This window comes from Arachis hypogaea, chromosome 5 (assembly GCF_003086295.3).
Source record: "Arachis hypogaea cultivar Tifrunner chromosome 5, arahy.Tifrunner.gnm2.J5K5, whole genome shotgun sequence".
NCBI classification, from domain to species: domain Eukaryota; kingdom Viridiplantae; phylum Streptophyta; class Magnoliopsida; order Fabales; family Fabaceae; genus Arachis; species Arachis hypogaea.
The window spans coordinates 93,601,371-93,628,610 of NC_092040.1; the positions used below are offsets into that span (position 1 = coordinate 93,601,371).

General features: G+C 29.7%; 2 pseudogenes; one reads left to right on the forward strand and one right to left on the reverse strand.

Moving 5' to 3' along the window:
• Positions 1-260: 260 nt before the first annotated feature.
• LOC112801985 (lupeol synthase-like) lies at positions 261-26,538 on the forward strand (annotated as a pseudogene).
• Positions 4,416-4,899, reverse strand: LOC112801984 (uncharacterized; annotated as a pseudogene).
• Positions 26,539-27,240: the final 702 nt, after the last annotated feature.

Consider the following 27,240-nt stretch of genomic DNA (forward strand, 5'->3'; position numbering starts at 1 on the left):
AATTTGTGAATATTATACTTACATGATATTAGAGCTGATTTAATCCAGTCTAAAGGGTTTGAAAATTTGTGAAGTGTGAGAGAGTTTAATGAATTTTAACTTCAACTCACATTAAATCATGAGAAGTATGAAAATGTAATTACTTAGGAGATTACCATGAGATATATAAATGTAACTACCTAAGCATATAAATGTTAGGAAAGATACTCGTCGTTTCCTATATAAATACCAATATACATCTCATCCTCATCAATAAGTGAGCTAACCAAAGGGGAAGGAGAGAAGTTGATTGAAGTGAAGGATGTGGAAGTTGAAGATTGGGGAAGGAGGAAAGGACTTGATTTCAGCCAACAACTTCATAGGAAGACAACATTGGGAGTTTGATCCAAATGCAGGAACACCACAAGAACGTGCTCATCTTGAAATCCTTCGTGAACACTTCACAAAAAATCGTTTTTCCATCAAACAGAGCTCTGACCTATTAACGAGGATGCAGGTTTTTCTTTTGTTTTTTTTTTCCTTAAATCAAATGTATAACACATCTAAAATTGTTAAAGAACACAAATTTTATTCTTATTATTGTATATATCTAAAACTAACATTCTTTTTTCACAATACCCTAAAAATAAAAAAATTAAAATTAATGTATCCAAAATTATTATATTATTTAATATTAATTTCTTAGCTTTACTTTTCAAAAATGAAACAACTCAAACCAAAAAAAATAAAAATTCCAAAACTGGATTTGAATTTTCTACTCAAATCAGTCAATAGGCGTAGATGGTATGAGAACTAACTGTGACATGTATGTAGCTATCTAATTCATTATTTAAAAAACATGTCAAATTTAGCTTATTTTTTATTGTTAAAACAAAAAAATATACCCTGAACTCTGTTGGATAATTTTTGTTAAGTTATATTGATTTTATAAATACTTTTTAAAATAATTATTCAAATCAATTTTTAAAAATTTTAAAATTGGACATTTTAATAAAAAAAATTTACACATATCAATTTTCAAAGTTTTACCTAATTTTAACAATGCAAGTTACAACAGCATTCCCAGTTACAATTATTAGGAGAGAGTTATCCTTATCGGCACATTTAATTATTATTATCATAAAATTAATTATTCAAAATATTAAAACAAATATGAAGAAACACAAATTATTACATTTCTACCACATTCTTCTGGCACGAATCTCTTTTTTGAGGGTTTGAAGTATCAAATTTTGCCTATTTTTTCTTTCTGTTTATATATATATATATATATATATATATATATATATATATATATATATATATATATTTTATAATAAAAATAAAATTCTAAAGTCTTTTGTTATAAAAATACTAATATAATGTAGGTAACATTAAAATTGTTGAAAAATAAAGTTCACAGATAAATTTGTCCCACAAAAAAAGTTAACCTTAAAATTTAAGTAGAGTAAATGATAAATAAGTTTATAACTTTTTTATCTCAAAGGCAAATTGATTATTGACTAATTAAAAATATAAAATCGTCTTTTACTTTCTAAAACGCGAGATATCTAAGTTTTTTCAGAAAATTCATTTGTTCTTATATATTTTGGGCGAAAAATTAAAATATCGTATATTTTAAAAAAATATTTTTATATTTTTAATGAGTATTCAAAACCTTATGTATTTTTAAATTAAAAAGTTAACCATTTTTTTTTCTTTTTCTGTTATAAGTAATAAATTAACTCGCACACATGCAGCTAAGAAAGGAGAACAAATGTGGAGCAATACCAGAAGCAGTGAAAGTGGGAGAAGAAGAGAAGATAACAGAAGAAGCATTGCTTACAACAATGAGAAGAGCTCTCACTTTCTCTTCATCCATTCAATCACATCAAGGTCACTGGCCTGCTGAGTTTGCTTGCCCTTTGTTTTTCATTCAACCCTTGGTGAGCCTAATTATGCCCATTATTTAAAATATCGGAAATATTAATAATTATTGTAATTAATTGTATACTTTTATTATATATTCAAAGGGAACTCAATACTAATAACATCAGGAATTTGATTATTGTTCATGAAATTGTTATAGATTTAATTATTTATATTATTTTTTATTAATTTAAATTTTTTAAAAAATAATTTTATAATATAATATAAAAAATTTTATACTCAAAAAATTTAGAGTTCAAATTTTAGTAAAAAAGAATTATCATAAGAAAAATAAAAAGAAATATATTAATCACTAATGTTAATTGTGGATAAAATAAATGTATGTGGTGCAGGTAATGATACTATACATTACAGGACACTTAGATGTTGTTTTAGGAGCAGAACATAAGAAGGAAATTATTCGCTATTTGTATAACCACCAGGTAAACAATTTACTATACCTTTTTTAAATATATTTATCAAAAGAATTAGGGTTGCACATGGATCGAATAATATCTGCATATTTATAGTAATTATCCACATTCAATCCGAATTTTATGGATATAATCCGATCCGCAGAGTCATCGGATCGAATCGGATTCAATTCGCACTATGATCGGATCGGAATGCGGATTTGTCAGTGATATCCGCAGATCCGATCTAGAGATTCGCATATCTCCACGTCTTATATAAATAACATAGTTTAAGAAAGTAAACGCTAGTGTGATATTAATTTTAGTGTGTTGTTTTATGAATTTTATGATATTTTATTTTTAATTTTTTATATTATACTTTAACTTAGAACAATTAAATTTAGATCTTGTGTTATTATTTTTTTTGTTATTCAAGAAAACTTTTATTAATAATATTTTAGGAATAAATAGGCTTAAATAGGTGAAAAAATAAATTTTTTAGAGCCAAAAGGGCCTTAAAACATTTTGTTTTGAATTATGCGGATATACTCGATATCCGATCCGATCCGCATCGGATCCAACTTAAAAAATATTCTGATATCGTATCCTATCCGATCCAATAAATGCAGTGTAGATCAAATAGAATTATAGGTTATATATGATCTGATCCGATCTGTGTACAGCCCTAAAAAAAATAACGATAAAGAGTCCATTTTTATCGTTAATAATAACAACTAATTTTTTAAAAATTATTTTATTTATATTAAATTCTAGACGTTAAATAATAAATACTTAATTTAAAAATTTAAATTATAAACTTAAAATATAATTTTTCAAAAATTGGCTTCTATACTTTTTCATTGACCTAATATATAGTTCTCAAAAAAAAAGTTTAATCTTTACTTTACTATGCAACCATTATATATATATATATATATATATATATATATATATATATATATATATATATATATATATATATATATATATATTCAAATATGAGCCCAATCTTATTGTTATTTCATCTTGTCTCTATACAATCTCTCCAAATCTTGATATATTATCCAACAAAGTCAATTATATTCAAACAAAAGTGACACAAAATAGGGAGAATATCCTTAATTATCTCGCAATTATTATTAATTAGTTATTGATGCTTTGAATATATATGGTGAGACAGAACGAAGATGGTGGCTGGGGATTCCATATTTTGGGTCACAGTACAATGTTTGGATCAGGATTGAGTTACATTGCATTGAGAATACTTGGAGAAAAACTTGAAGATCATGAAGACAAGCCAATGGCCAAAGCCAGAAAGTGGATACTTGACCACGGTGGATTAGTGGCTATTCCATCGTGGGGAAAGTTTTGGGTTTCGGTAAAGATATTATTACTTATTAATTAAGACATTAATCAATTAATGAGGAATGTAATAAATATATATATATACCTGCATGTTAATATTAATATTAATATTAATATTAATAATTTAGTATAGTTACTAGACAAATGAACACATATATACATGCATGTTAATATAACAAAAAATATGATTTGGATACCAAAAACCAATTATTACATTATTAAAAAAATTACTTTTAGTAACAATAGAAATAGTTGCTAATATATTTATTATTAATTAAATATTGGTTTTTTATATTTTTGCTGATAAAGATTTTAGCAGTAATTATATAATTACTAATAAAGACTTTTTTTAATGGCGATAAAAAAATTATAATTATCATTATAATAAATAGTAATAATAGCAAATATATAATTGCCAAAAAATATATATATGTTAAATAAACCTTTTTAATAATTTTTGTTGTAGTGTAAAATTAGTCATTATATATTTGTGTATAAATATATGTATAGTTTATCTTATTTTGATTGAAAAAACAATTATTTATACTCATGAACTTTGTAAACGCTGATAAAAGTATCCACTAAAAAAGGAAACTAACGTTGTATTCATAAAAGATGGATTTCGTACGACAAAAGTACCCAAATCCTAAATTTATGTTGACTTTTTAATAAAATTCCAAAATTACCCCATCATTTATCTTCATCCCCTCCTCTCTTCTTTCCCAAATCTCATAACAAAAAATTTGGCGTACCATCCTGAGTGATGAGAGGATAATCACGTGCACTCAAAGTGATGAACCAATTCCAACCAAAATCCAATTTCAACATGATGGCAGCAGCACGCAGTGTGAGGGCAACATTGAATGAACCCAAGTACGTGATCCAATCAGCATTTCTAACCACATCAACGTTTCCAAAAGCCTGAATAGCTGGCACCGCCATCACAGCGGAGACAAGGGCTAGCCTCTCGCCATCTCCGGCGTCCCTTCCAAGATGAAGGAGGTACCGATTCCTTGGGTGATAAACTGCCAGCATCAACCGCAAGATCTGATCCTTATTTTGGTGTCCGCCAGAGATAAAGTACGTAAAAGAAGGAGGGTAAGGAGAACCATGCTGAACAAGGGAAGGAAAAGTCTTTGGGGAGCTAAAGGAAGAGAAGGAAGACATTATCAGAACTATAAAAGTGAGGAACACCGCCAGCGTGAAAAGCCATTTTCTCTCAGCTCCCATGATAGTTGGTGTGGCTTGCGGTGGCGTTGGGACATATGGCATGTGGGTGGTTCCGGTGAAAGGAGGGATTTTTGGAATCCGATTGGTTGAAGAGAGGAGGGGATCAAGATAAAAGATGGGGTAATTCTGGAATTTTATTAAAAAGTCAACATAAATTTAGGATTTGGGTACTTTTATCGTATGGAATCTATTTTTTATGGATACAATACTAGTTTCCTCTTTAATGGATATTTTTGTCCGCGTCCGTAAAGTTCATGAGTACAAATAGTTGTTTTTCCTATTTTTATTATGTATTTTATATTTTAATATATATTTTATATTGATAGTTGATTTTTGTGATTAATTTTAATATCCTTGCTAGCATTAGTTGATTAATAATTTAGTATACTTAATTGATTTGGTGGAAGGTGCTTGGAGTTTATGAATGGTCAGGTTCCAATCCATTTCCACCAGAGTTATGGCTTACCCAAATCTAGCCCTATCCATGCAGGTTCGTTCAAGATTAATTAAAATTTTGAGTTTCTATAATTTCTTTTTGGCATAACCATTATTGCTAAGACCAGTACTTCCTTATATGATAATAGGTTACATGATGAGCTATTGTCGATTGGTTTACTTGCCCTTATCATACGTATATGGCAAGAAATTTGTGGCTCCCATCACTGACTTAATCAAATCTTTAAGAGAAGAAATGTACATCCAACCTTATGATCAAATCAACTGGAATAAAGCCAGAAATACTATTGCTAAGGTCAATATACAAACTTTAATTTAATTTCTTTTTATTTTCTTCTGATTAATAATGGTATGTAATTAACTTTTTTTTCCAACAAACATTAAATATTTTTTAAAAAATTATTTTATTTATTTTAAATTTGAGACCTTAAATAAAAAAAAATTTAATCTTAAATTCTAAATGATAAATCTAAATATTAAAATTGACTAATGATGATTAACTAAAAGTTAGTTTCTTATATTTTTTTATTTGAAAAAATATAGCTAGATAATTAATTTTAGTTAATTAGAATTAGTCAATTTTAGTGCTTAGATTTATAATTTAAAATTTAAGGTTAAAAATTTATAATTTAAAATTTAAAAATTAAGATAAACACGATAATTTTAAAAGATTAGCCGATGTTAGTTGAAATAAGTTGGTTATTTATCGTTATTCAAAAATTATTAATTACTTGATTGTTTATATTTTAGTTTTGCTCACTTTTGCTTAATTTAAAACATAGGTTTTAAGGTCATATATAATCTACTACCCTATAAAACATTCTTTTGGATATAAATTTACCATCATATTCATGGTGAACGGGATGAAAATGTATAAATTTAATGAAGTGTCAAACAATTGGACAAATTTTACTAGTAACAACAATTGAGATAGAGTAAAGAATTAGAAGTATGAGAGTGTTCTTATTCACTGATATAGAAAATAGAATTAGAAAAGAAGACTTGAGATATGAACGTGAAACTGAAACTCATATATTGTGGTTATAGCATCTGTACTAGATAATAGAATAATACAACATATATAGTGAAATTATCTATAGTGTAACAATAATCAAAATCAATAGAGACTAACTAATTCACTCACAGGCCCTCTCAAACTTAGCAGTGGGTTAAAGAGTCATTCTAAGTTTGTCTCAAAATTTGTGAAATAGAGTTGATGAGAGAAGTTTGGTGAAAATATTCCCAATCTGATCTATAGAAAATATATAGAGGACATAGAGTTGCTTTTGACTTACTATCTCTCTTAAGCAGTGAAAGTCAATTATTTTCATATGTTTGCATCTAATATGAAGGACCGGGTTAGCAGCTAATGAGCAAGCACTTTGATTATCACAGTAAATAGTAGGTGCCATTAGTTGTGGAATTCGAAGCTCCTTTAGAAGCTACTGTATAAGCACTAGTTCTAACTGAGATGCTGCCATGCTCCTATATTTTGCCTCAGTGCTATTACGACTAACTTTGGCTTGTTTATTGCTTCTCCAGATCCATGATACCAAATTGCTTTCTAAGTATACACAATAGCCAGTAATTGATTTTGTAACACCCTACCACACAGAGCTTTACACCTAGGATGTAAAACAGAAGTGGTGTGGTATTACGATCTCTAAAATAAAATGTACATAATATTGTATAACAGGTTATAGTATACTAAGAGCCTTAAAAAATGGGTAAAGCAAAATTGCGAAATGAAAAAAAAACGCAACACTCAGAAAACGGAATTACTTACGTGCTAAGAAACCTTAAGAGTTAGAGATGAGAATAAGCAAAAGGGGAAAAGAGGGCCAAGAATACAGTGGAACTAGCTCCTAATCCAGCCTGTGAAGCCAAGACTGGCCGGAGAATATTTACATATATACATAAGTTTCCCAAGAATTTATACGTGCCCGAGAATTTATACGTGCCCAGTCACCCTTACGACATAGGGTCAACAGAGTATCGAGATTCAACCTGGAACACGTGGTGGCAAGCCACGGTTCTCACCCAGGAAAACTCGTATCTCAAATATCATCCTTCATAAGCCATTTTATTTTCATAATCAATATATAATCATTTATCAAGTAGTGGTGTTAAACTTCATTTAACCTTCTCATCTCCTTCACATAACTCATCATTTTATCTCTTACTCATCCTCAAGTTATCTTATTATCCTGGCTTCAATTAGCTACTGGACTTAGTACTATACCCTAAGTCTAAAAGCAAGAAAAATGGAGGTTTAGAAGTGAAAATTTGGTTCAAAAGAGCCAAAATCTGATTTTGCAGCAAGCAGTGGTCACGTGTGTGTATAGGCCACGCGTGTGCATAGGCCACGCGCACGCATGGTGTGAATAACACGTCGCGCCTACGCATGAGTCATGCGTACGCATGATCATGAGCTCACGCGCACGCAGAGACGGACCTACATTGAAGGAGGAGGGGACATTTACCCCCACAGAGTTTAAAAAAAAAAAAAAACTAATACGTACTTAATATATATATGCCTTATATTATATTATATTTATCCAAAATAAAATGTAAATAATTTTTTTGTGTGTTTTATATTAAAAAATATTTTGTTAAACTTAATATTTAATAATAATTATATTATTAAATTTGATTTAGAATAAAAATAAAAAATAAATAAACTCAAAAAATTGTAATAATTAATTTTATTATATTAGTTAATTAGTTAATAATTAAATTAACATTTAATTTTTTAATTAAATACAACTTAAATTATTAGTAATTTTTTAAAAAATATTTAACATAAAAAAATATATTATCTATATATTAATATACTCTATTAATATTTATTATTAAAATGGTATTGATTATAGTAATTATTTTGGATAAAAGATTTATGTATACTATAAAAACTATAATAAGTAGATTTTATAATTAAATATGAGATAATAAAAAATAAAATAATTGTTAAGAACATATATAAAAAAATAATATTTAGTTATGTTAAAAATAAAAAAAATCATTATAAATTATTTTTTTATTATTTTAAATATTATACTGTGTGAAATTATCTTTTTATTATTTTAAATAATATAATAAGTGATTGTATGTATGTTTTTAATTCTTATCAATATGTATAGATAGTTCTAATTTAAAATTTTAAATATGTCTAAACAAATTTGGGTTAGTCGAGTGATTAGTTTAATTGTCCGCTTAAATAAGTGTTGGGAGTTTGAATTTCATTTCGTGTGTGTAGCAACTTATTGGCCCTCTTAAATGAAACTCAAAGTCATGATAGATTAGTTCTTAACTTATTGAATATTATGAAGAACCAAAAAAATATATCTATATCTAAATTTTATTATTTTTTTGCCCCCACAACTAAATTTTTCTGGGTCCGTCACTGCGCGCATGCATGGCTACTCGCGTATGCATCGTTAAAATGCCACACCACGCGTACGCGTAGGCCACGCGTACGCATGTTTAAACGTTTTCCCAAATTTGGCAGAATGCCCAGAAAGCTGATACAAACCAGTTTTTGGTACCCTGCAACACAGTTTTATACACCAAACTTTCGTCGTCCATAACTTTCTCTACAAAATTCTATTTTTCACAAAATTGATATCGTTCAAAAGTTTGCAAAACCATCTTTCATTTGAAACAAACCACATTTCCATCAAAAATTTGAAGAGCAAGTTTTGGATTCCCAAAGTTCATCAAAAATCCATTTCGTTATCAAAACCACAAAAACACATTTTCCTTTCAAACCTCTTCTCCGCCTACTTTAACATACCACAACCATCAACATAATCAACCCTTTACCATAACACAATAATTCCAACAACTTTAGCTCAATAACAACATATTTCACCCAATTTACTAATCTAGACACAAACCACATATTACTACACATACTCAATCTTACCATTTTCATGAAAATTTTTAGTCCTCATTACAATACTAATTATCAAATCAATACCAACAAGTCTTTACTATACCATTCACTATCTCAACCAACCATTACTTGCCAAAATCATCACGCTTCATTCCTCACCAACATACAAGCATATACACATACATACATTTAATTTTCATTATTAATTACTCAACACTATACCATATCAATTTATTCATCAACTTCACAAATACTAGCCATTTAACATATCAAACCATTTCAACCTATCCTATAATACTCTAACCTAAGTTTTCACACAACTTTATATATTAGATGCACAAAACTTAAACTATACCTTGGCCGCTTTTATTTATTGTCCAAAGCAACACTTAAGCCATGCTCACAGATCCTCAATTCATAAGATCATTAAGACTTGACACCAATCCAAGGCCTCCAATGTCCACAACATCAAATTCCACTTACAAACACACCACCTAATACAAATATACAACATATATATACCAACTCAATATCTATTACCCAAATTCAGAAATTAGATAGAGCTATGATTTTCTCACCTTACCCATTGATAATTGGAGTATAATCTAATAATTATCCAATGTTAGATTATACCTAAACTACCAAAATCATCAAAATCACTCAAAGCTCAAGCCAATTTCACACATAAAGGGGAAACAAAATACTGGGAACTAATTTGAGAGAGAGATACCTTTTTGTTAGATAGAATTAAAGAGGACTCCGAGACGAATGTGTTGTCGCAAACGACTCGTCAATCGGAGCTCCGGATCGAAAGTTATCTTGGTTTGAAGTTCAACCTAAGTTTATGTTCTTTCTCTCTTCTCCTCACCGTGTCTCCCTTCTTTCCAAATGAAATCAGATGGTTTGTGGCTGAAACGGGGTGAAAGAGATTATATGGGTTGGGCTGAATTGGGCCTTGGGCTCATTTCGGGTCCAGTTTTTTCGATTCGGTCCGTTCGGTCCAATTTTGGGTCGAATTTTTTGAAATTACTATCAAAGTTTTGAAAATCTCTATCCTATTTGATATTGGTTTTGCATTTTTTTAATTTTTTTAATTAAAATTCAATTTATTGACTAATCATTCATCGATTTTAGCGAGGTTTATGGATTTCCTGTCCTTCAAATCCTCTGCCCAGTCTGCATTTGTGAATGCAAGTAATCTCAAGTTAGTACATTTTTAAAATTCAATGCCTGCTAATATTATACCTGCAATATATCTGAGGATGCATTTGACAGCTTTTCAATGCTCTATTGTTAGAAAGTGCATGTATTGAGAGACCTTGTTCACAGAAAAAGCAAGATTTGATCTTAAAAAAAGTCAAATATTGAAGTGATTCAACAATCTCTCTATACAATTTTGGATCCTGAAAATGCTCAAAACCGTTTGATGTAAGCTTCAAAGCTGAGATCATAAGGATAGGCATTGAATTTGCAGTGTCTATTTTAGCTTTTTGTAACAGTTCTCGAGCATACTTTTGTTAAGAAATTAGAATAGATCCATCTGTTAAATAAGAGAATTCTAACCCAAGAAAATAACTAAATTTTTCAAGATCTTTAAGCGAAAAGATTTTATTGAGATCAGAGATAAGTTTGTTTATTTCACCAGTATCACTTCCAGTGACAACAATGTCATCTACATAGGCTAAGATAAAGGTGGTAGATGTATTAGTGTGTTTAACAAACAATGAAATATCACTTTTGATTTTGGTGAAACCAAACTGTAATAACGTAGCAGTCAATGTATTGAACCAACCTCTTGGAACTTGCTTTAATCCATAAATTGCTTTGTTCAACTTACAAACTTGTGATGCATTCTCAAATTGATAATCTGCTGGTGGAGACATGTATACCTCTTCTTCAATAATACTATTTAGAAAGGCATTATCAAAATCAAATTGCCTTAGTGTCCATCCACATGATAGAGTTATAGTAATTATAATTCTCACAGTAGTAGGTCTCACAACTGGACTGTATACTTGGCTATAATTTGTGCCTTCAACTTGCAAAAAATTCTTTGCAACTAACTTGACTTTGTACCTGATGATGTTGTCTAATAGATCTCTTTTTATAGCAAATACCCATTTAGAATCAATAACAGTTTTATACTTTGGTGGTTCAACTAAATTCCAGGTGTTACATCTTACTAAAGCCTGAATTTCAGCATCCATTGTATTTTTTCAGTGTAAACACTGAAAATCTTGTTTAATATTTTTTGGGTTATTGTTAATCAAATCATAAGGTTCTACTAAAGTTATAGCTAATACTTGAGGTCTATTGTTTCTGGTTTTTTATCTTGTGAGCATATTGTGAGTATTAGAAGATGTAGTAGAACTAGTATTTGTAATATTTTCAAAAGGTAGACAAATTTTAAGGCTTGAAATTGGGATGAAAGGATTCTGATTGAGGCTAGTATTAGAAGAGGTATGCTCAGTAATTTGAGTGTCAAGGCAAGTAATCAATGAGGGAGAATCTGAGATATTTAGAAGAGGTGGAGTTTGGAAATGGTTAGAAGTCTTGGGTGAAATGTTGAATATAAAAGCTGGCAGATCTTTAACTATATCTTGGTTTACTACTATATTTTTATTGTAAAATAGAGAATTGTAAGAAAATTCAGTTTCATCAAATATCACATGTCTCGAATAGTGAATTTTTTCATCTTTAGTCATGCACTTATAACCCTTGTAGTTACTATCATAGCCAAGAAATAAGCATTTTTCTGATTTGAATGCAAACTTTACTTTGTTAAAAAATCTTAAATAAAGAAAGAAAGTACATCCAAATATTTTAAAGTCCTTATAATCTGGTAATTTTTCAAATAAAGTTTCAAAAGGTGATTTATTTTCTAATGCAAAATTTGGTAATATATTGATGATACATACTACTGATGTAAAAGAGTCTTTCCAAAATAACATTAGTAATGCAACAGTAGCCAAAAGTGACAATCTTACTTCAGTTGTATACCTATGTCTTCTCTCTATACTACTTTGTTGTTGATGTGTATAAAGACATGAGATTCTATGCATAATACCATATTCAGTTAAAAATTGAGTGAAGGAGTGTGACATGAATTTTATACCTCTATCAATTTGCAAAGCCTTAATCTTCAATTCTATTTGAGTTTCCATAAACACTTTATTATTTTTCAATGCTTGTAATGACTGAGATTTATGAGTTAGTAAGAAAATAATTATATATTTTGTATGAGCATCCACAAATAAGATATAGTATATCCATTTTTAGGTCCCTAAATATCAACAAAACAAAGTCTAATGGTGCTTTATAGACTTCAGATTTTGTAAAAGGTAACTGATGTATTTTTTTCATAGCATAATATTCACATATTTGAACAAAATTAGAATTAAATTGAATAAGAACTCCACATGTTTTCAAGACAGAAAGTACAGTTTTTATTAAACTGTGATCCAGGCGTTTATGCCAAAGGTCAAAAGTTACATTTTTGTTGATTTGAACTACAAATACTTTTTTAATAGAAGAATTTATAATGCTATACTTACAAGAAACATAATTATTCAAAGAACTATGCATTAAGGACTTATTAGGCACATGAACAAATAAATTTTTAAAAGAGTACATGCCATTTCTAGCTTTGTCTTGGAAAAAAATTTCTTGAGAGTTCTGATCACACACAATACAATCATAAGGCCAAAATTCAAAATAAACATGGTTATCTAAAGCAAATTAAGATACACGTAATAAATTATATGTGATTTCAGGAACATGTGAAGTAATTTGTTTAAAAAAACATGATTTTACTGTCTTTATCACAAAGAATTGAAGTTTCTTGAGCTAGAATTTTCGTATCTTGGCCATTACCTACAAATAATTGATCATAATCTGAAATTGAAGAGCTGGAATTCATCAAGTTGAGTGAATCTGGTGTGACATAGTGACTTGCTCCTGAATCTAGGTACCATATAGATTCTTGATAATTTTGAGAATTTGAGAAATAAGCTCTTGGTTGATGGAACTGTGATGATGGTGGTGGTGGTTGTGTGTTAGAGTAAGGAAATGTTGATTGTGGTGATTATGAGCTATTTCCATAAGATTGAAAGTTAGGATCGAATCTATAGAAACAAGTTTGAACCACATGGCCTTAGCGACCACAAAGTTGATACTGATGTCGATTATTTTGGTTAGAAAAATGACCTCCTCTTCAAAATATTCTCCTTCTTCCTCTTCGAATAAAAGAGCCTCTCTGAGATTGAATGGTATATGGTGATGATGATGCTTGTGCCAGATTTGTCATGGGGATGCCACCTTGTAGTTTCTTGTATCTTTCCAACATATCGTCATAGGCTTTGAGGAAAGACTCAACTTCAGGCACATTGTAGGTTGATCATTTTGACATTACAGAAGTAATAAAGAAGCTATACTCCTCAGATAAACCATTAAGAATTGCTGAGATATGGTTATCTTGTTGAATTTGATATCCAATGGATTGTAGAACGTCAACAAGATCTTGAGTTTTTTAGAGATAATCTGGTATTGATCTAGTTTTTCTTATTGATTTCAGTTGAGCTTTTAACCTTTGAATTTTTGTGACAAAGGTCTCAGTAAAATAGTCATTAAGTGCATTTCAAATTTTATAAAATTGATGACACTGAAGGATCTTGTTCTTGAAGGACTTTATGACTGATCAAGAACCCAAGTTGATAGAGTAAGATCATCTAACCTCCATTGTTTGAAGGCTTCAGTTTCTGTTTTAATCTTCTTGGCGGCATCTTCTTCGTATTGTTGTGGAATCTTGCTTTGGTACAAGTGGTCTTCAAGACTTAAACTTTGAATTGTAAACAAATCTTGGTATCTCCATGTATTATAATTGTTGTGGTCCAACTTCTCAAAAATTGGGGAGATCGATCTCTTGGTTGAAGATTCTAATAGAGTAATTGACATTATGGAACACAAATTGAAGAAATCAATAAAGAAAAAAAAAGGGGGAAGAACAAAGGCAAGAGAAAAGAAAATTAGGGCAAACTTAGGATAAAATTGGGACAAAAATTGAAAGAAAATAAAAGAGAAATTAGAATTTGAAAAGAAGTAGGATCTCAAGTTCTGGATATCATAACAACAATTGAGATAGATAAAGAATTGGAGGTATGAGAGTGTTCTCATTCACTAATGCAGAAAATAGAATTAGAAAAAAAAATTTGAAATACAAAAGTAAAACTAAAATTCATACATTGTAATTGTAGCACTTATATTAGATAATAAAATAATACAACATATATAATAAAATTATTTATAATATAACAACAATCAAAACTAATAAAGATTAACTAATTCACTTATATTCACTCACAACTAGAATATTTAGGAGTTTAAATTTTGAAAAACTTTATTAGAAAATGATTATACATGTTACTATTGCTTTTTGAGTCTGAGGAGGTTTAGATTTTTTCGTCGCCTAAGTTTTTATAAGTTTGCTTTTGATGCATTAGTAGAGCAAAATATTTTATATAATCAAATAATTATATCTATATTTTTAGATAATTATCTATATTATTAATATAAAAAATAATTATTTTTATTGATATAATATTACGTAATTAAATATATATATATATATATATAATTATTTTATATTATTAATACATTAAAATTAAATTATTTTTTATAATAAAACGATATTTATGAGATCCAAATTAATGAGATGTAATTTCAGGAGGACCTCTACTATCCACATCCTCTCATCCAAGATATGTTTTGGGGATTTTTATATCACGTTGGAGAACGTTTTCTAAACATTTGGCCTTTTTCCAAGCTTAGAGAAAAGGCATTAAAAATCACAATGAATCATATAAAATATGAGGATGAGATTAGTCACTACCTTTGCATTGGAGTTGTTGAGAAGGTATATATATAACAATTACTACCCATTAAATATATTTATTGGTATTTTTGCACCAAATATGAAATCTTATATGACAAGTGTTTTTTTTTATATATATAGATGTAGTATAATTGTTATGATAATATAATTTCAGTTTCAATATCGGTTAACGCAATTAACTGTTATTAAATGAAATGAAAGGTTTTGTCTTTGATTGCACATTGGGCTCATGAGCCAAATTCAGAGGCATTCAAACTTCACTTAGCTCGAATCCCTGATTACTTTTGGATTGCTGAAGATGGCTTAAAAATTGTGGTTAGTATATTGTCCTTTTCTAAAAATTAAAGTACATTTTGGTCTTGTAAGAGAGAAGCTTAATAATTAGATAATGGATAATGCAGTGTAAGTCTTGTTAATTTTTTACCGTTAAATAACTTTTTATAAATTTCAGCCATTTAATAATTGGATTATTTCATATTATCTTAATAATCAAAGTTATGAAATTTAAAAATTCAAACATTAGTACATATTTAATAGTCAGTATTTATTTATATTTTCAAAATTATATTATATATCACAATAATAAAAGTAGTGTATTCTTGTATATCCAATATTTTTTTAAAAGTATTACTAAAAGTAAAATAAAAAAATAAAAAATATTATCAAAATATAAAAATATTATTATTTTAATTTTAACAATACTTATATAACTATCATAATTACCGTAGTATAGATATATAGAATCCACCAATAAAAGTATATCAAATTTTATAAACGGATCGATGAAGAACATAATTTATAAAAAAATTAGCCAATAATAAAAGTTATTTCGAGAGAAATATGCTAGTACTAATTGAAAATAATATACTTGGGCGGTAAACTAATAAAAATATACAATGCCAAAAAACGTACATTTCGTTTATGATAGATTCATTATTTAAATTCAATATATACAGGCTATGGGAAGTCAATTGTGGGATGCTGCACTTGCGGTACAAGCAATAATTGCATGTAATATGAACGAAGAGTATGGACATGTACTTAAGAAAGCACATGACTTTATCAAAGCTTCACAGGTAATAATAAATAATCATTTATGACTTGAATAATATAATATATGTGCCATACAGAAGCAATAACATTATTCGTCTTAATCAAAGATTCGTGAGAATCCAAAAGGTGACTTCAAGGCAATGCATAGACATATATCAAAAGGGGCGTGGGCATTCTCAATTCGTGACAATGGTTTACAAGTTTCTGATTGCACTGGAGAAGCACTAAAGGTTAGTTCAACTTCAACCATATTCCACTAAATAAATGATGTGTCACGACTAATAGAAGTGTCTTAAGTCTATTGCTGTTATTGCATTACTACTGAATCAGCTAAAAGAGATTAAAAAGCTAATTTTTCTATTTAAGAGAAGTTAGTTAGAACTTAGAAGTTAGCAATTCAGTTAGCAGCTAGTGATTTAGTTCAGTAATTAATTACAAGTTAACACTTTCATACTCTTCTAGAAGAACTTTTCTTTGTAAGTAAAAGATGACTCATTCACTCACTCACTATACACTCACTTCACCAATTACACATTTGAAATGGATTCAGGTCATATTATTCTTTCTTACTCTCTGTTCTCGAAACTCTGCTTCACTACTCACTCTCCCTCTTAGATTTTATTCTTTCTATCACACACCACAAGTTCATGATACCTTTCACAGTATCAGAGCCTTTGGTACCACAACTTCCGTAAAATTCAAGAAAATGAAGCCTGTTCAGCAGCAAGATTCAATCACCATGGCGCAAGGGTTCACAGCAACTCCAATCTCGATGAAATTAGATGAGAACAACTACCTACAGTGAAAAGATCAGGCAGAGTCAACGATTGAAGGTAATGACATGCTGAATCACATCACAGGAGAAGGAATACCTCAGCAGTTTCTGGTGTCTGAGAACGGTGGAACTCGCGCAGCAAATTCTGAGTTTCAGAAGTGGAAAAGGCAAGATGCACTCCTCAAGTCATGGCTATTAGCTTCAATGAGCAAACCGTTTACAATAAGGATGGTTGGATGTGTGTACACATGGCAGGTTTGGAAGAGGCTTGAAGATCACTTCTCTTCTCAAATCAAAGCCAAGGTAATACAGTTAAAGAAATGCTTGTGCAAGCCAATTTAGCTCAGCGCTATCAATATGGACAAAGTCAGCAAATGAGAGGAGGCTTCAGAGGTGGCTTCCGAGACAGAGGTAGTAGGTTCAGAGGAGGCAAAAATTCATACACTGGTGGAAGAATGATGCAAGAATCATACAGTGGTGGAAGAGATATGCAAGAACAATACAATGAAGAAAATGAATATGGAAGAGCACAGCATGGAAAAGGTAGAGCGAATGGTGGTGGTGCAAGGAATTTCGTCAATACAAGATCACAGTATGAAAAGCCACAATGTCAAGTGTGTGATAAAATAGGACACACAGCAAAGACATGTTGGTATAGGTATAGTGAGAATCAGTATGAAGAGGATTAGAGCAACCAGATTAGCCAGCCTGCAGCTAATTTCAGCAAAGTACTAGCTGCAATTGCCACCATCTAGGATCCAAACTGGTATCCGGACTCAGGTGCCACGCATCACATGACACATGATGAACAAAATTTGGTTGAGAAAGAAGAATATGTGGGAGGTGAACAAGTTGTCATTGGAGATGGATCAGGTTTGCAAATCATTTTAGTTGGTAATTCGTGTTTTAAATCTGATTTGAGCTCTAGGCTATTTAAGTTGAGGAAAATTCTATTTGTGCCTGAAATTATGAAAAACTTAATGAATGTCCACCAATTTCGCTATGATAACAAAGTCTTCTTTGAATTTCATGCTAATAAATATTGTGTTAAATAACAGGAAACCAAAGAAACTGTGCTTTAAGGGAAGGTCGATAAAAGCCTCTATAAATTTGTCAAGTTTGCTGTACACACACCACCAGAAGCTCATGTGACCATTCTAAATAACAAGAACAGTCTCCTAATATGGCATGCTAGATTAAGACACCCTAGCCGAATTGTTTTGTGAAAAGTTCTGAGCAATTGTTGTAATTTTTCTTTTCCAGCCAGTAATAAAATAGATTGTCCAGCTTGTTGTATTGAAAAGTCCCATTAATTGCCCTTTCCAACCTCATAAACAGTGTATACACAACCCTTACAACTTGTATATACAGATATCTAGGGTCCAGCCTCTATGTTTGAAATAATAAAAATTGGTACTTTATGAATTTCATTGATGCATTCTTAAAGTTCACTTGGCTTTATCTCATTAAGTCTAGAGCTCAACTAAAATCAATTTTTAATCACTTCCAACAAATGGTTGAATTGCAATTAAACACAAAACTAAAGGTGATACAAAGTGATAATGCTGCTGAGTATATGAGTTTGTCTAAAATCTTGCAGGAAAGAGGAATCATACATAGGTTCTCATGTCCTCATGTGCACCAACAAAACGGCTCAGCTGAAAGGAAACACAAACATGTGGTTGAAATGGGACTGACCTTACTAGCAGCAGCCTCAATGCCTACAAAATTCTGGAGTGAAGCCTTTGCTACAGTAGCAAAACCAATCAACTTACTACCTACACCTGAGTTGGAAGGGCAGTCACCAACAGAAAAGTTACTTGGAAAGAAACCAACCTATGAGAATCTCAAGGTATTTGGGTGCTTATGCTCTCCCCATCAAAGGCCTTACAACAAGCACAAGCTTGATTTCAGATCCTCACCGTGCACCTTCATTGGATATGATTCAGTCTGAAAAGACTACAAATGCCTCAATCAACAAGAAAAAATCATCACAACTCCAAATGTAGTGTTTTTTTAAGAAAGATTCCCTTTTCAAGAAGCAAAAGAAGTAGCCAGCAACAGACAAGACTCAGAGACCTCAACTCCAAGTTTTCCAACAATTCCAAAGCTTAGTGAAGTCACTAGGACAGCTTCAACTCAACACAGTTCAGATTCATCTCAACAGATTTCAGAAGCAGCAGCAGCAAACTCTCCTAAAAATGCAATCCAACAAAATTCAGTAACTGGAAGCTCAATCCAAACAGCACAACAACAACCTAACCTTAGAGCAACTACACCTCAACAGAGGCCAGCAACAGCATCAGCAACTCCCATCCCAATTTCAATAAATGACATAGAAACTGTGTTGCCAATTTCAGACCTGGAAACTAATCAAACAGTGTCAAGGAACTCACATCTGATGGTCACCAAAAGCAAAGTAGGAGTGTTCAAACTAAAGGCCTTTCAAGCAAGTGTAGAACCAAAGAGTGTACAACAAGCTTTCAGCATACCCGAATGAAAAGCAGCAATGGACACAGAATATAAAGCGCTAATGAAGGAAAAAACCTAGGAATTGGTCACTCTTCCCCCTAATAGAGAAGCAACTGGAAGCAGGTGGGTGTTTAGGATCAAGTACAATGCAGATGGGTCCCTATAAAAACATAAAGCCAGGCTAGTAGCACAAGGGTTTGCACAAAATCCTGATTTTGACTTCATTGAGACATATAGTCCAATGGTAAAACCAACCTCCATCAGGCTACTTCTGTCAATGGCCTTGGCAAAGTCTTGGGTGATAAGGTAGCTAGATGTGAACAACGCATTCCTGCAGGAGAATTGATAGAAGAAGTGTACATGAAACAACCCAGAGGGTATGAAACTAGTGATTCATCCCTAGTATGCAAACTGAACAAGGCTCTTTATGGGTTAAAACAAGCCCCAAGAGAGTGGTATCACAAGCTAGCAACTGGATTAGGTGAAATCGGCTTTCAAGCAATAAAGTCTAATATCTCAGTTTTCTTGAGAAATGTTGATGGCATAAAGACCTATATACTAGTGTATGTGGATGATATAATCATCACAGGTGAATCAGAGAAGCTGGTAAAATAAGCAATTGAACAACTGAATGCAAAATTTGCTCTCAAAGACATGGGAGTCTTCATTACTTCCTTGGCATTCAGGTGGAAAGAGCTAAAGCTGGTGGTTTGCTCTTATCATAGCAAAAGTACATTGGTGAAATTCTAAAGAAAGCTGGCATAATTGGTTGCACAAGCTGCTACACCCCATTGCCTTCAACTATAAAATTCTCAACTTTTGGTGGGGCACAATTTGCAAATCCTCAACTATAAAGGTCAGTAATTGGAAGTCTTCAGTACCTGGCAGTAACTAGGCCAGAAATCTCTTACAGTGTCAACAAAATGGCATAGTTTGTTCAAGCTCCTTTGGATGTTTACTGACAAATGGTAAAGAGGATTCTGAGATATCTCAGTGGCACAAGACACTATAGACTGCACCTGAAGCAAGAAAACTCGATGCAAATCACTACATATAGTGATTCAGATTGGGCTGGAGGTCCAGTACAGAAGCAGAATATAGAAGCTTGGCTAACCTGATAGCAGAGTTACTGTGGATAAAGAATTTTATGGTTGAATTACAGTATCCCTTAAGAGAAGCACCACTAATGTACTATGACAATCCAATCCTTCACTCAAAGTCCAAACACTTTGAAATAGACCTTCACTTTGCAAGAGGTCATGTAAACAACAAAATGTTAGAATTAGCCATATTCTAGGAATCATTTAGGTAGCTGATGTTCTGACAAAAGCAATACCTTCAGAGAAGTTCTTGCAGTTCAGGTCCAGGCTGAATATTGTTGAAATAGAGAGTGGTAATCAACAAACTAGTCAAGAAACCAGAACTAGCAGCAGCACCTAAAGGGAGTGTGCAGAAGTTTACTCTCATGTGTACTGTTCTTGCAGAAGAATTTGAAGGAAAAGAAAGTGGAGATGATGATAGGAGTGTCTTAAGCCTATTGCTGTTATTGCATTATTGTTGAGTCAGCTAAAAGAGATTAGGAAGCTAGTTTTTCTGTTTAAGAGAAGTTAGTTAGAAGTTAGCAATTCAATTAGCAGTTAGTAATTCAGTTTAGTTGTTAGTTATAAGTTAACACTTCCATATCCTTTTAGAAGAACTTTTTTTATAAGTATAAAATGACTCACTCACTTACTGTACACATATTTTACCAATTACACATTTAAAATAGATTCAGGTCACATTTTTTTTTCTCTTTCTCTATTCTTGAAACTCTGCTTCACTATTCACTCTCCCTCTTGATTCTTTCTATCACACACCACAAGTTCCTGATACCTTTCAACGACAAAGTTTATCCTTTTTTGTTTTAGTTAAGAAAAATTCATGTATTTGTTTTCATAAATTTTATATGTTCTTTTTTTTATATGTTGAGATTTAATTTGGTTGGTTAAAAATGTTTTTTTATCTAGTATTTTTTATCAAAAAGATAAATATAAATCTTTAAATGCATTATATTTTAAAAATAAATAGTAATATAGTTTGTTTGTTTGTCATACGTGATAACAATATAATCCTATCTTAGTTGTATAATATCAACCTTATTAAAAATATATAACAAATAAATCATTAAATTAATTATTATATAAAATATATATTAAAATATAAAATAAATATTAAAAATAAATTAAATAATATATATTTATATAATTACCTAATAATTAATTTTTAATATGTACGTAATAATATTATTAGTATAATATAATATTTTATACAGACAAATACTGAAATACTGACATACCAAAAATATAATATCGTAATTTTATCGAAATATAAAATCTTATCATATGAAGTGGCGGATTTGGCAGATAGTAAATAAGTTGGTATATTAATTCTAAGTAGTTAATATTAGTTAATTCTTTTATTATAAATTATATTTTTTATTTTATTTTTTAAAATTTAGAATTTAGGATATTATCATGATTGTTTAAAATTATTATATACATACAAAAAAAATTAGTTGTTAAATCAGTTATTTATGTATTTGTATATATATTATTTAATTACTTTTTAATATATATTTAATATTTTAGCATGTATATATTTTATATAAATAATTATTTATTTGATGACTTTTTTTACATGTAATATGACTATTTTTAGTTATATATACGAATGTAAATTTTTTCTATTAAATTGTAGGAAGAGGATTAAATTTTAAATACAAAATATAATACTTAATTCTTTTTCATGATTTAAATTAATAAAAAGAAGATAAATATATAATAAAATTAGTTTAAAATGATATAATAATATATATTAATATGCATTTATTTTATGTAAATTTTCCTTAAATTTATATGTAGGCTGCACTTCTATTGTCAAAATTGCCAACTGAACTAGTTGGGGAGAAAATGGAAGAACAATGTTTCTATGATACTGTGAATGTCACTCTCTCTCTACAAGTATGTCGATATATCATGACGTTCTTTATTATTATTACTTTATTTCTGTATATGCATTCTTTTTCTGTTAGTTTAATTATTCGGTAACTTCTTATAATTTTAAAATGATTTATACAGCTAAAAGTTTATTATTAATTTTTTATAGTTAATAAGCAAAATTTAATCCATAAAATTTTTTTATTTCATTGATTTAATTATTATATTGATCCTTATAATTTTACCATAATCTATATAATTTAAACTAAACTTACATCCAAAAGTAGCAAATATAATCAGAAATATTCTATTTACTTTTAATGTCAACTGTTATTAAGAATTTGATTAAAATTTTTTTTAGCTTGGATAAATTTGAACAAAAATATTAGCCCATATGAATTTTAAATGTGAAAATTTTTAAATAGTTATGTACAATTTTCAAATTTTTGTTTGCTGATTGTCGTTATTTTCTAAATACTTAAATCAATTTGTTCAGCCAATAATTTGGTGAAAGCAACAAAGATTCAAATAATTTAATGTGATTTGATTGAATTTTAATTGCAGAGTAGTAATGGTGGATACTCCGTGTGGGAGCCTCGGATAGCCTTTCGATGGTTAGAGGTAAGAAAATTTAGAAGACATTTATTTAGACACGAGATTAATTAAAGACTTTGTTTTAATTGAATAACAATTTTATTTAATGCAGAAATTCAATCCAACTGAATTCTTTGAGAGCGTCATCATTGAAATGGAGTAAGATTTAAGTTTGATACATATCTATGAGCCAATTATATAATTCAATTTCGTTTTTTAAAGATTATCTATTTTTTAAATTGGTATATGAAAAACTTTTTTAGTTAAAATTATTTTTAAAAATTTTAAGTTTGTCATATTAATTTTTTGTCATTAATAATGTCAAAATTTATTGATATGATTCAATACTACATAATTTTAATTAGTTACTACAATAAAGTTCTACATCCAAGCAAAATACTTAACTAAGTCTAACCAAATTATTATAACAATTTTTTAAATCACGCGCCTCCTTTTTCTTTCTCTTCGCTTTCTCTTTTTCCTTCTCTTTCTCCTTCTCCTTTTCCTTCTCCAATATTACATCTTTTTCTTTTTCTTTTTCGTTATTATCATCACCAATAGCACTAACATTTTACAAACATCTTTATTAGTTCTGATTTTTTCTGCTGTTACCATTAAATAATTTTGGTTTATTTCTTAATTTATTTCGGTTCATTTGTATGTTAATTGAGGTTCACTTAATGCTACTGATAAGTATTGACCAAATTTTTATTCCTTAAGTAATTTCGGTTTATTTCTTAGTTTAATTGATGTTTATTTGGATCTAAAAATAAATTTGATGTGTTTTTGTTAATGATTGAGTTTTTTTAATTGCTTGTTCAAATCTGAACTAATTGAATGGAATAGAGTAGAATCCAATGCAATTGAATAAAGTGATAATCAATAATTTCATTCTTTTTTACTAAAAAATTTGGTCAATACTTATCAGCAACATCAAGTGAGTCTCAATTAACACAAACACATTGAACTCATTTTTTATATCCAAATGAACTTCAAACAAACTAAGAAATGAACCGAAATTACTTAAGAAATAAAAAATTTGGTCAATACTTATCAGTAACATCAGGTGAACCTCAATTAATACACAAATAAATAAAAATTAATTTACAAATGAATCGAAATAAACTAAAAGTTGAACCAAAATTATTTATTAATGATACTAGAGAAAATCAGAACCAATAAAGATGTTAGCAAAATGTTAGTATTGTTGGCAATGATGATAACGAAAGAGAAGAATAAGAAGAAAAACTTGCGTGCGTGGAGGAGGAGGAGGAGGAGGAAGAGGAGGAGGAGGAGGAGGAGGAGGAGGAGGAGATGAAGATGAAGAAGGATATGTTTTGTATTATTGAAATGAGCTGTGTATACACCGGTGTGATGAAAATAATTTTTGGTGAGTTTGGGTCAACTTAGTTGGATTTGATTGCAAAAAATAATTGGATGTATAGCAAAACTGTAACTACTAATATAATAAATTTATGAATTTAGATTAAATTAACTCTAAATTAAGAAAGCTTTGAGAAATTGAAATCTCTTTATTTATAATTGATTTGATCTAATTTTACAAATTTATCGTATTAGCAATTAATTAGAATCATTAAATGTATATTGTTGTATTATTTAACGTGTCATATCAGCAAAATTTAATACCAACAGCAATAAAAATAACGAAAGGATTAATATGACCAACATAAAATATTTGAAAAACAATTTAATTATTTTTTTTTAAAAATCAATTTAAAAAATAATTAATCTTTTAAAATGAATTTTACTATTTATTCATTTTAGAATTCTTTAAACGTCGTCATGTAGACTTATTATAAAATAACACATCGTAAAAAATATAGAGCAATGCTAGGGGGCCAGCAGTTTTATTGAATTTTGGCCAGCATGTAACCAGCAGAGGAAGGTGAGCCATTTGATGAAATCTCACACCAATCTCACACCATCAAATCATCATTGATGGCTAGTTGATGGCTAACAATCACAAAAATTGCTGGCCCCCTAGACTTTTCCAAAAATATATATATTCTCTGTTAACTTTTCCCGAGAAATTCTGGAACAATTAATATCTTACATATACTAATTTAACAAATATGAGTTGATAGGTACGTAGAGTGCACAGCATCAGCAATGCTGGGATTGGTTATATTCAGAGAGCTTTACCCAAATCACAGAAGGAAGGAAATAGATCAATCAATTTCCAAGTCAATCCATTTCATTGAAAGCACACAGAATCCTGATGGCTCTTGGTATTGGTGTTCAATTTTTTCCGTTTTTTATATAAAAATATAATGATAAGAATTTAAAGTAATTAAAGATGATAAGCACAATGATACATATACAGGTATGGTTGTTGGGGGGTTTGTTATACATATGGCACATGGTTTGCTGTGGAAGGACTAAAAGGCGTTGGAAAGAACTACCATAACTGTCCTGCATTGCGCAAAGCATGTCAATTTTTGTTGTCAAAACAACTTCCTAATGGTGGTTGGGGTGAAAGTTACTTGTCAAGCCAAAACAAGGTATATATTATTTTTATTTTGCTTATGAATAATCTATACTATATTATACTATAAAAAGAAGATAAAAAGAAAACTGAAAGGAAAGTGCTTCTCCTAAAAATAAATTAAAAAAAATATATAAATAATTATATCTTTAACCCGTCTTCTCATTTAATACACACTTAATTGATATATTTTCATTCTAATTTTCTTGAATAGCAAGTTTTCTCTCTAGTTCTATATTACTTTCGATCTCACTACAAAAGTGCATCTCTACAACAATTTGCACAGATATCATGTCATGATATCCAATATACCATTTTCATTATATTAGAATTGTACTCATATAACATGGTTATTTTTTTTATCAAATAGGTGTATACAAATTTAGAAGGCAACCGTGCAAATATAGTTCAAACATCGTGGGCTTTGTTGTCCCTTATCGGCGCAGGGCAAGTAAGTAAAATCTTAAGCCGTATTTGGAACGAAAAATATGAAACAATATAATATTGAGATAGAGAATTTATTATTTATTATTTGTGTCAAAAAGGCTGAGATTGATCCAATACCCATACACCGTGGAATGAAGTTACTAATCAATTTACAACTGGAAGATGGAGACTTCCCTCAACCGGTAATTAATTAATTAATTAACTAGTCCTCCTTATATTTATTTTCTTAGCATTTAGCAGAAAACAATGTATATACTTGTGTCATTCACTAATCAGTCATCAACATAATTTTAATAATTTTCAAATACATATATACAGGATGCCACAGGAGTATTTTTTAGGAACTGCTTCTTGAACTATGCATCGTATCGAATGATATTTCCTATTTGGGCTTTGGGAGAATATCGCAGCAGAGTTTTGCATACATGAACCACTGCATCCATAATAATTTAGTTACCAAAGTTATCGAATTCTCGAATTCACTCCTACACTTTTTTAAGTTGCTTTTATCATAATAATATGGTTGTTTGTGTACAATATGTAAAATGTGTTTCGTATTTCGTATGTATTTGTTTGGCTTTGATACAAGTTGTCTTTCCGCAAACATAATGCATCTTGTTCTTTAATAATGTAAGCAGAATTTATATAAATATTTTATTTAATTGGTCGTACTTTAATTAGTCATCCTACTTTTTTTTTTTCCGAGTGAGAATTAGTGTTGAAGATGGTTTCTGGGAGAGAATCGCCAGAGTTTTGTAAGCATGAAGACCACATCCATCAAAGGTTGTGATCTTATTTATGTGCTATAGCTACCATCTATAGTATGATTAACAATGTTACCTTGTATGATTATCATGAATACCTTTATTCGAAGCAACATTTAACAAAAATTATTTTAAATAGGCAAAGACAACATTTTTTACGAATTGTTTTTGAGTAAGACAAAAATAACAAAATTTTTAACTATCCATAAAAAGAGTTGTCTTTGATATCTAAAACAACATTTACAAAATGTTACAAAATAAAAACTTTTAAGACAACATTTTTAAATAAAAATACAACATTTTATAAGAGTTGTCAAAAAAATTAAACAAATAACATTTAAAAAAAATTGCCTAAAATTAATTTTTGTTAAAAATTAAAAAAAAAACTTTTAATCATATTCCCGAGTAAAGACCCAATCCGGTCCTTGTCCATTTTCACGAAGGACAAAGCGATCCCTGTCCAAAAAAAAGGGACACTTCGACTCTCGACCTTTTTA